Raw genomic sequence first — 11329 nt, 5'->3', positions numbered from 1 at the left:
CTGCACGTCACATAGTGAGAGCACCAGTTGCTGGGGTGGCTGGTGGGCTTCCAATTCCTGAGAAAACGAAACTCTTTCCATACATTATAATATGTCAGAAAAGGCACGGATTGCAGTTCTGTGTGTATATTAATCTTCCCAATAGTTGCGAAAGTTGCCTCTGGCCACGGAGGTCTGATGACATAGCCATTGTCGTTTGTCCCGATGCACCTGTGGCCTGTTGTCTTGACTCCACCTTCTCGCGACCTCTTCCTGGGAGGAGGCGCAACAATGACCCCACCCTCTCTGGCCTGCCCATTAGAGCCATCCAAGCAAAATGTATAAATACGCAGCCCTCCCTCCAGAAAATCAGATCTTCCGAGGGAGGTCTGAGGGAGATTCCAGCCACAGCACAGCTACCGCACAAGGTCAGTGCTTCAAAGGACCTCCAGCAGGTGTGGGAGGCTGGATCTGATTGCTAGGCAGCCCCTCTCTTCCTGTTGCAGTGGTATGCTCTGAGCTGTTATGCACATGTAGGCCAGTATTCACTCAAGGCCAGTGCTTCAAGGGAGCTGCAGTAGGTGTGGAAGGCTGGATCGTATTGCTGGACAGGGGGTGCTCAGGAAATCACAGGCAGCCCCTCTCTTCCTGTTGCAGTGGTATGCTCTGAGCTGTTATGCACATGTAGGACAGCATTCACTCAAGGCCAGTGCTTCAAGGGAGCTGCAGTAAGTGGGGAGGGCTGGATCTGACTGCTTTGCAGGGGGTGCTCAGGAAATCACAGACTGCCCCTCTCTTTCTGATGCAGTGGTATGCTCTGAGCTGTTATGCACATGTAGGACAGCATTCACTCAAGGCCAGTGCTTCAAGGGAGCTGCAGTAGGTGTGGGAGGCTGAGTCTAACTGCTGGGCAGGGGGTGCTCAGGAAATCACAGACAGCCCCTCTCTTTCTGATGCAGTGGTATGCTCTGAGCTGTTATGCACATGTAGGACAGCATTCACTCAAGGCCAGTGCTTCAAGGGAGCTGCAGTAAGTGGGGAGGGCTGGATCTGACTGCTTTGCAGGGGGTGCTCAGGAAATCACAGACTGCCCCTCTCTTTCTGATGCAGTGGTATGCTCTGAGCTGTTATGCACATGTAGGACAGCATTCACTCAAGGCCAGTGCTTCAAGGGAGCTGCAGTAGGTGTGGGAGGCTGAGTCTAACTGCTGGGCAGGGGGTGCTCAGGAAATCACAGACAGCCCCTCTCTTTCTGATGCAGTGGTATGCTCTGAGCTGTTATGCACATGTAGGACAGCATTCACTCAAGGCCAGTGCTTCAAGGGAGCTGCAGTAGGTGTGGGAGGCTGAGTCTAACTGCTGGGCAGGGGGTGCTCAGGAAACCACAGGCAGCCCCTCTCTTCCTGTTGCAGTGGTATGCTCTGAGCTGTTATGCACATGTAGGCCAGTATTCACTCAGAGCCAGTGCTTCATATAAGCTGCAGTAGGTGTGGGAGGCTGAGTCTAACTGCTGGGCAGGGGGTGCTCAGGAAATCACAGGCAGCCCCTCTCTTTCTGATGCAGTGGTATGCTCTGAACTGTTATGCACATGTAGGCCAGTATTCACTCAGAGCCAGTGCTTCATATAAGCTGCAGTAGGTGTGGAGGGCTGGATCTGATTGCTGGGCAGGGGGTGCTCAGGAAATCACAGACAGCCCCTCTCTTTCTGATGCAGTGGTTGCTCTGAACTGTCATGCACATGTAGGACAGCATTCACTCAAGGCCAGTGCTTCAAGGTAGCTGCAGTAGGTGTGAAAGGCTGGATCTGACTGCTGGGCAGGGGGTGCTCAGGAAATCACAGGCAGCCCCTCTCTTTCTGATGCAGTGGTATGCTCTGAACTGTCATGCACATGTAGGACAGCATTCACTCGGAGCCAGTGCTTCAAGGGAGCTGCAGTAGGTGTGAAAGGCTGGATCTGATTGCTGGGCAGGGGGTGCTCAGGAAATCACAGACAGCCCCTCTCTTTCTGATGCAGTGGTTGCTCTGAACTGTCATGCACATGTAGGACAGCATTCACTCAAGGCCAGTGCTTCAAGGTAGCTGCAGTAGGTGTGAAAGGCTGGATCTGACTGCTGGGCAGGGGGTGCTCAGGAAATCACAGACAGCCCCTCTCTTTCTGATGCAGTGGTATGCTCTGAACTGTCATGTACATGTAGGACAGCATTCACTCAAGGCCAGTGCTTCAAGGGAGCTGCAGTAGGTGTGAAAGGCTGGATCTGATTGCTGGGCAGGGGGTGCTCAGGAAATCACAGGCAGCCCCTCTCTTTCTGGTGCAGTGGTATGCTCTGAACTGTCATATACAAGGCCAGTGCTTCATAAAAGCTGCAGTAGGTGTGGGAGGCTGAGTCTAACTGCTGGGCAGGGGGTGCTCAGGAAATCACAGGCAGCCCCTCTCTTTCTGATGCAGTGGTATGCTCTGAACTGTCATGCACATGTAGGACAGCATTCACTCAAGGCCAGTGCTTCATAGAAGCTGCAGTAAGTGGGGAGGGCTGGATCTGACTGCTTTGCAGGGGGTGCTCAGGAAATCACAGGCAGCCCCTCTCTTCCTGATGCAGTGGTATGCTCTGAACTGTCATGTACATGTAGGACAGCATTCACTCAAGGCCAGTGCTTCAAGGGAGCTGCAGTAGGTGTGGAAGGCTGGATCGTATTGCTGGGCAGGGGGTGCTCAGGAAATCACAGACTGCCCCTCTCTTTCTGATGCAGTGGTATGCTCTGAACTGTCATGTACATGTAGGACAGCATTCACTCAAGGCCAGTGCTTCAAGGGAGCTGCAGTAGGTGTGGGAGGCTGGATCTGATTGCTGGGCAGGGGGTGCTCAGGAAATCACAGGCAGCCCCTCTCTTCCTGATGCAGTGGTATGCTCTGAACTGTCATGTACATGTAGGACAGAATTCACTCAAGGCCAGTGCTTCAAGGGAGCTGCAGTAGGTGTGGAAGGCTGGATCGTATTGCTGGGCAGGGGGTGCTCAGGAAATCACAGACAGCCCCTCTCTTTCTGATGCAGTGGTATGCTCTGAACTGTCATGTACATGTAGGACAGCATTCACTCAAGGCCAGTGCTTCAAGGGAGCTGCAGTAGGTGTGGAAGACTGGATCGTATTGCTGGGCACGGGGTGCTCAGGAAATCACAGACAGCCCCTCTCTTTCTGATGCAGTGGTATGCTCTGAACTGTCATGCACATGTAGGACAGCATTCACTCAAGGCCATTGCTTCAAGGGAGCTGCAGTAGGTGTGGAAGGCTGGATCGTATTGCTGGGCAGGGGGTGCTCAGGAAATCACAGACTGCCCCTCTCTTTCTGATGCAGTGGTATGCTCTGAACTGTCATGTACATGTAGGACAGCATTCACTCAAGGCCAGTGCTTCAAGGGAGCTGCAGTAGGTGTGGGAGGCTGGATCTGATTGCTGGGCAGGGGGTGCTCAGGAAATCACAGACAGCCCCTCTCTTTCTGATGCAGTGGTTGCTCTGAACTGTCATGCACATGTAGGACAGCATTCACTCAAGGCCAGTGCTTCAAGGTAGCTGCAGTAGGTGTGAAAGGCTGGATCTGACTGCTGGGCAGGGGGTGCTCAGGAAATCACAGACAGCCCCTCTCTTTCTGATGCAGTGGTATGCTCTGAACTGTCATGTACATGTAGGACAGCATTCACTCAAGGCCAGTGCTTCAAGGTAGCTGCAGTAGGTGTGAAAGGCTGGATCTGATTGCTGGGCAGGGGGTGCTCAGGAAATCACAGACAGCCCCTCTCTTTCTGATGCAGTGGTATGCTCTGAACTGTCATGCACATGTAGGACAGCATTCACTCAAGGCCAGTGCTTCAAGGTAGCTGCAGTAGGTGTGAAAGGCTGGATCTGACTGCTGGGCAGGGGGTGCTCAGGAAATCACAGACAGCCCCTCTCTTTCTGATGCAGTGGTATGCTCTGAACTGTCATGTACATGTAGGACAGCATTCACTCAAGGCCAGTGCTTCAAGGGAGCTGCAGTAGGTGTGGAAGGCTGGATCGTATTGCTGGGCAGGGGGTGCTCAGGAAATCACAGACAGCCCCTCTCTTTCTGATGCAGTGGTATGCTCTGAACTGTCATGCACATGTAGGACAGCATTCACTCAAGGCCAGTGCTTCATAAAAGCTGCAGTAGGTGTGAAAGGCTGGATCGTATTGCTGGGCAGGGGGTGCTCAGGAAATCACAGGCAGCCCCTCTCTTTCTGATGCAGTGGTATGCTCTGAACTGTCATGTACATGTAGGACAGCATTCACTCAAGGTCAGTGCTTCAAGGGAGCTGCAGTAGGTGTGGAAGGCTGGATCGTATTGCTGGGCAGGGGGTGCTCAGGAAATCACAGACTGCCCCTCTCTTTCTGATGCAGTGGTATGCTCTGAACTGTCATGTACATGTAGGACAGCATTCACTCAAGGCCAGTGCTTCAAGGGAGCTGCAGTAGGTGTGGGAGGCTGGATCTGATTGCTGGGCAGGGGGTGCTCAGGAAATCACAGACAGCCCCTCTCTTTCTGATGCAGTGGTATGCTCTGAACTGTCATGCACATGTAGGACAGCATTCACTCAAGGCCAGTGCTTCAAGGTAGCTGCAGTAGGTGTGAAAGGCTGGATCTGACTGCTGGGCAGGGGGTGCTCAGGAAATCACAGACGGCCCCTCTCTTTCTGATGCAGTGGTATGCTCTGAACTGTCATGTACATGTAGGACAGCATTCACTCAAGGCCAGTGCTCCAAGGGAGCTGCAGTAGGTGTGGAAGGCTGGATCGTATTGCTGGGCAGGGGGTGCTCAGGAAATCACACCAGCCCCTCTCTTTCTGATGCAGTGGTATGCTCTGAACTGTCATGCACATGTAGGACAGCATTCACTCAAGGCCAGTGCTTCATAAAAGCTGCAGTAGGTGTGAAAGGCTGGATCGTATTGCTGGGCAGGGGCTGCTCAGGAAATCACAGGCAGCCCCTCTCTTTCTGATGCAGTGGTATGCTCTGAACTGTCATGCACATGTAGGACAGCATTCACTCAAGGCCAGTGCTTCATAAAAGCTGCAGTAGGTGTGAAAGGCTGGATCGTATTGCTGGGCAGGGGCTGCTCGGGAAATCACAGGCAGCCCCTCTCTTTCTGATGCAGTGGTATGCTCTGAACTGTCATGTACATGTAGGACAGCATTCACTCAAGGCCAGTGCTTCAAGGGAGCTGCAGTAGGTGTGGAAGGCTGGATCGTATTGCTGGGCAGGGGGTGCTCAGGAAATCACAGACAGCCCCTCTCTTTCTGATGCAGTGGTATGCTCTGAACTGTCATGCACATGTAGGACAGCATTCACTCAAGGCCAGTGCTTCAAGGGAGCTGCAGTAGGTGTGGGAGGCTGAGTCTAACTGCTGGGCAGGGGGTGCTCAGGAAATCACAGGCAGCCCCTCTCTGTTGTAGTTGGGTGTTCTGAACAGTTGTGTGCATAAGAGGGGCGTTCATCTATTTGGGTGTATGCGTCTCTCGGTGTATTCCATCAATGGCGTGTCATACAGTGCTCCTTGCAGCGTCAGCTGTGCAGAGCGCCCGCTGGGGTCAGACACTGAGAGCAAGGCAGGAACCAATAGAACTGCCTCTGAGAGCTTGGCAGGAACCAATAGAACTGCCTCTGAGAGCAATGCAGGAACCAATAGAACTGCCTCTGAGAGCAATACAGGAACCAACAGAACTGCCTCTGGGAGCTTGGCAGGACCCAATAGAACTGCCCCTGAGAGCAATGCAGGAACCAATAGAACTGCCTCTGAGAGCTTGGCAGGAACCAATAGAACTGCCTCTGAGAGCTTGGGCAAGCCAGGAACCAATAGAACTGCCTCTGGGAGCAAGGCAGGAACCAATAGAACTGCCTCTGAGAGCTTGGCAGGAACCAATAGAACTGCCTCTGAGAGCAATGCAGGAACCAATAGAACTGCCTCTGAGAGCTTGGCAGGAACCAATAGAACTGCCTCTGAGAGCTTGGGCAAGCCAGGAACCAATAGAACTGCCTCTGAGAGCAAGGCAGGAACCAATAGAACTGCCTCTGAGAGCTTGGCAGGAACCAATAGAACTGCCTCTGAGAGCTTGGCAGGAACCAATAGAACTGCCTCTGGGAGCTTGGCAGGAACCAACAGAACTGCCTCTGAGAGCTTGGCAGGAACCAATAGAACTGTCTTGGAGAGCTTGGCAGGAACCAATAGAACTGCCTCTGAGAGCAAGGCAGGAACCAATAGAACTGCCTCTGAGAGCAAGGCAGGAACCAATAGAACTGCCTCTGAGAGCTTGGCAGGAACCACAAGAACTGCCTCTGAGAGCTTGGCAGGAACCAATAGAACTGCCTCTGAGAGCAAGGCAGGAACCAACAGAACTGCCTCTGAGAGCAAGGCAGGAACCAACAGAACTGCCTCTGAGAGCAAGGCAGGAACCAATAGAACTGCCTCTGAGAGCTTGGCAGGAACCAATAGAACTGCCTCTGAGAGCTTGGCAGGAACCAATAGAACTGCCTCTGAGAGCAAGGCAGGAACCAATAGAACTGCCTCTGAGAGCAAGGTAGGAACCAATAGAACTGCCTCTGAGAGCTTGGGCAAGCCAGGAACCAATAGAACTGCCTCTGAGAGCTTGGCAGGAACCAATAGAACTGCCTCTGAGAGCTTGGCAGGAACCAATAGAACTGCCTCTGAGAGCTTGGCAGGAACCAATAGAACTGCCTCTGAGAGCTTGGCAGGAACCAATAGAACTGCCTCTGAGAGCAATGCAGGAACCAACAGAACTGCCTCTGAGAGCAATGCAGGAACTTACAGAACTGGCTCTGAGAGCTTGGCAGGAACCAATAGAACTGCCTCTGAGAGCAATGCAGGAACCAACAGAACTGCCTCTGAGAGCTTGGCAGGAACCAATAGAACTGCCTCTGAGAGCAAGGCAGGAACCAACAGAACTGGCTCTGAGAGCTTGGCAGGAACCAATAGAACTGCCTCTGAGAGCAATGCAGGAACCAAGAGAACTGCCTCTGAGAGCTTGGCAGGAACCAATAGAACTGCCTCTGAGAGCAAGGCAGGAACCAATAGAACTGCCTCTGAGAGCTTGGCAGGAACCAACAGAACTGCCTCTGGGAGCAATGCAGGAACCAATAGAACTGCCTCTGAGAGCAATGCAGGAACCAATAGAACTGCCTCTGAGAGCAAGGCAGGAACCAATAGAACTGCCTCTGAGAGCTTGGCAGGAACCAATAGAACTGCCTCTGAGAGCTTGGCAGGAACCAATAGAACTGCCTCTGAGAGCTTGGGCAAGCCACGAACCAATAGAACTGCCTCTGAGAGCTTGGCAGGAACCAATAGAACTGCCTCTGAGAGCAATGCAGGAACCAACAGAACTGCCTCTGAGAGCTTGGCAGGAACCAATAGAACTGCCTCTGAGAGCAATGCAGGAACCAATAGAACTGCCTCTGAGAGCTTGGCAGGAACCAATAGAACTGCCTCTGAGAGCTTGGCAGGAACCAATAGAACTGCCTCTGAGAGCTTGGCAGGAACCAATAGAACTGCCTCTGAGAGCTTGGCAGGAACCAATAGAACTGCCTCTGAGAGCTTGGCAGGAACCAATAGAACTGTCTCTGAGAGCAATGCAGGAACCAACAGAACTGCCTCTGGGAGCAATGCAGGAACCAATAGAACTGCCTCTGAGAGCAATGCAGGAACCAATAGAACTGCCTCTGAGAGCAAGGCAGGAACCAATAGAACTGCCTCTGAGAGCTTGGCAGGAACCAATAGAACTGCCTCTGAGAGCTTGGCAGGAACCAATAGAACTGCCTCTGAGAGCTTGGCAGGAACCAATAGAACTGTCTCTGAGAGCTTGGCAGGAACCAATAGAACTGCCTCTGAGAGCTTGGCAGGAACCAATAGAACTGCCTCTGAGAGCAAGGCAGGAACCAATAGAACTGCCTCTGAGAGCTTGGCAGGAACCAATAGAACTGCCTCTGAGAGCTTGGCAGGAACCAATAGAACTGCCTCTGAGAGCTTGGCAGGAACCAATAGAACTGCCTCTGAGAGCTTGTCAGGAACCAATAGAACTGCCTCTGAGAGCTTGGCAGGAACCAATAGAACTGCCTCTGAGAGCTTGGGCAAGCCACGAACCAACAGAACTGCCTCTGAGAGCTTGGCAGGAACTTACAGAACTGCCTCTGAGAGCTTGGCAGGAACCAATAGAACTGCCTCTGAGAGCAAGGCAGGAACCAATAGAATTGCCTCTGAGAGCTTGGCAGGAACCAATAGAACTGTCTCTGAGAGCAATGCAGGAACCAACAGAACTGCCTCTGAGAGCAAGGCAGGAACCAATAGAACTGCCTCTGAGAGCTTGGCAGGAACCAATAGAACTGCCTCTGAGAGCAATGCAGGAACCAACAGAACTGCCTCTGAGAGCTTGGCAGGAACCAATAGAACTGCCTCTGAGAGCAATGCAGGAACCAATAGAACTGCCTCTGAGAGCTTGGCAGGAACCAATAGAACTGCCTCTGAGAGCAATGCAGGAACCAATAGAACTGCCTCTGAGAGCTTGGCAGGAACCAATAGAACTGCCTCTGAGAGCTTGGCAGGAACCAATAGAACTGCCTCTGAGAGCGTGGGCAAGCCAGGAACCAATAGAACTGCCTCTGAGAGCAAGGCAGGAACCAAAAGAACTGCCTCTGAGAGCAAGGCAGGAACCAATAGAACTGCCTCTGAGAGCTTGGGCAAGCCACGAACCAACAGAACTGCCTCTGAGAGCAAGGCAGGAACCAAAAGAACTGCCTCTGAGAGCAAGGCAGGAACCAATAGAACTGCCTCTGAGAGCTTGGGCAAGCCACGAACCAACAGAACTGCCTCTGAGAGCTTGTCAGGAACCAATAGAACTGCCTCTGAGAGCAAGGCAGGAACCAATAGAACTGCCTCTGAGAGCAAGGCAGGAACCAAAAGAACTGCCTCTGAGAGCTTGGCAGGAACCAATAGAACTGCCTCTGAGAGCTTGGCAGGAAGCAATAGAACTGCCTCTGAGAGCTTGGGCAAGCCAGGAACCAATAGAACTGCCTCTGAGAGCAAGGCAGGAACCAAAAGAACTGCCTCTGCGAGCAAGGCAGGAACCAATAGAACTGCCTCTGAGAGCTTGGGCAAGCCACGAACCAACAGAACTGCCTCTGAGAGCAAGGCAGGAACCAATAGAGAACTGCCTCTGAGAGCAAGGCAGGAACCAAAAGAACTGCCTCTGAGAGCAAGGCAGGAACCAATAGAACTGCCTCTGAGAGCTTGGGCAAGCCACGAACCAACAGAACTGCCTCTGAGAGCTTGTCAGGAACCAATAGAACTGCCTCTGAGAGCAAGGCAGGAACCAATAGAACTGCCTCTGAGAGCAAGGCAGGAACCAAAAGAACTGCCTCTGAGAGCTTGGGCAAGCCAGGAACCAATAGAACTGCCTCTGAGAGCAAGGCAGGAACCAAAAGAACTGCCTCTGAGAGCAAGGCAGGAACCAATAGAACTGCCTCTGAGAGCTTGGCAGGAACCAATAGAACTGCCTCTGAGAGCTTGGGCAAGCCAGGAACCAATAGAACTGCATCTGAGAGCAAGGCAGGAACCAAAAGAACTGCCTCTGAGAGCAAGGCAGGAACCAATAGAACTGCCTCTGAGAGCTTGGGCAAGCCACGAACCAACAGAACTGCCTCTGAGAGCAAGGCAGGAACCAATAGAACTGCCTCTGAGAGCAAGGCAGGAACCAATAGAACTGCCTCTGAGAGCAAGGCAGGAACCAAAAGAACTGCCTCTGAGAGCTTGGCAGGAACCAATAGAACTGCCTCTGAGAGCTTGGCAGGAACCAATAGAACTGCCTCTGAGAGCTTGGGCAAGCCAGGAACCAATAGAACTGCCTCTGAGAGCAAGGCAGGAACCAAAAGAACTGCCTCTGAGAGCAAGGCAGGAACCAATAGAGCTGCCTCTGAGAGCTTGGGCAAGCCACGAACCAACAGAACTGCCTCTGAGAGCAAGGCAGGAACCAATAGAACTGCCTCTGAGAGCAAGGCAGGAACCAAAAGAACTGCCTCTGAGAGCAAGGCAGGAACCAATAGAACTGCCTCTGAGAGCTTGGGCAAGCCACGAACCAACAGAACTGCTCTGAGAGCTTGTCAGGAACCAATAGAACTGCCTCTGAGAGCAAGGCAGGAACCAATAGAACTGCCTCTGAGAGCAAGGCAGGAACCAAAAGAACTGCCTCTGAGAGCTTGGGCAAGCCAGGAACCAATAGAACTGCCTCTGAGAGCTTGGGCAAGCCAGGAACCAATAGAACTGCCTCTGAAACCTTGGCAGGAACCAATAGAACTGCCTCTGAGAGCTTGGCATTAGTAAATTGCAGCTTTTTACTCGAATGCAATGTTTACAAAAAAACATTACAAAACCTGCACGAAAATGATTAGTAGTGCTTCTTAGTGATATGATGCTGGGACGGGGCTTTTTCAACTTGTGGGGGCAGCAGGTTCCCAGAGCTTTGCTGATATCCCCGCACTCCATCGCACTTCACTGACACTGCACTTCACTGTCACTGCACTTCTCTCTGGCACTGCACTTCACTGACACTGCACTTCACTGACACTGCACTTCACTGTCACTGCACTTCTCTCTGACACTGAACTTCACTGACACTGCACTTCACTGTCACTGCACTTCTCTCTTCCACTGCACTTCAATGGCACTGCACTTCACTGACACTGCACTTCACTGTCACTGCACTTCTCTCTGCCACTGCACTTCACTGACACTGCACTTCACTGTCACTGCTCTTCTCTCTATCACTGCACTTCACGGACACTGCACTTCACTGACATTGCACTTCACTGTCACTGCACTTCTCTTTGCCACTTCACTTCAATGACACTGCACTTCACTGTCACTGCACTTCTCTGTCACTGCATTTCACGGACACTGCACTTCACTGATACTGCACTTCACTGTCACTGCACTTCTCTCTGCCACACTGCCCAACTCTCGCAAGTCTCCTCCCTCTGATGTGGGTTCTACTGTACCTGTCGACTTCCTTTCCAGGCTGCGAGAGGTCTGGCCAAAAAACAAATCAAAGTCTACAGACCCACTAGTGACAGGGGTGTACACAGTTTTGTTTGTTTCTTGAACATGGGAGATGTGTGGGCATGGTGTGCCTACCTCGAGGGCAGGAAGATGGAGGTGGCCAGCGGACGAGAATGTGGCAGTGATGCAGTGACCAGCCTTCAGTTGCCACAGTGGGTGATCTCTCTTTCAGCTGCCCTGGAAGTGAGGGGAAAACGCAAGTGGCAAGAAAGTGGAATGCCCT

The 11329-nt window shown here is 52.4% G+C and overlaps 1 protein-coding gene across 1 annotated transcript in view; it reads left to right on the top strand.

Moving 5' to 3' along the window:
- Nucleotides 1-350: 350 nt before the first annotated feature.
- The window catches only part of LOC138528713 (tyrosinase-like), a 106744-nt gene continuing 95765 nt past the window's right edge, over nucleotides 351-11329 (top strand). Inside the window, exon 1 of the mRNA XM_069640566.1 lies at nucleotides 351-407. The gene's annotated coding sequence lies outside the window, so the exon portion shown is untranslated. The remainder of the gene's footprint in view (nucleotides 408-11329) is intronic.

This window comes from Ambystoma mexicanum, chromosome 7q, assembly GCF_040938575.1.
Source record: "Ambystoma mexicanum isolate Mex_15411 chromosome 7q, UKY_AmexF1_1, whole genome shotgun sequence".
NCBI classification, from domain to species: domain Eukaryota; kingdom Metazoa; phylum Chordata; class Amphibia; order Caudata; family Ambystomatidae; genus Ambystoma; species Ambystoma mexicanum.
The sequence above is the reverse complement of the archived record's forward strand: the minus strand, read 5'-3'. Positions and strand labels throughout refer to the sequence as shown.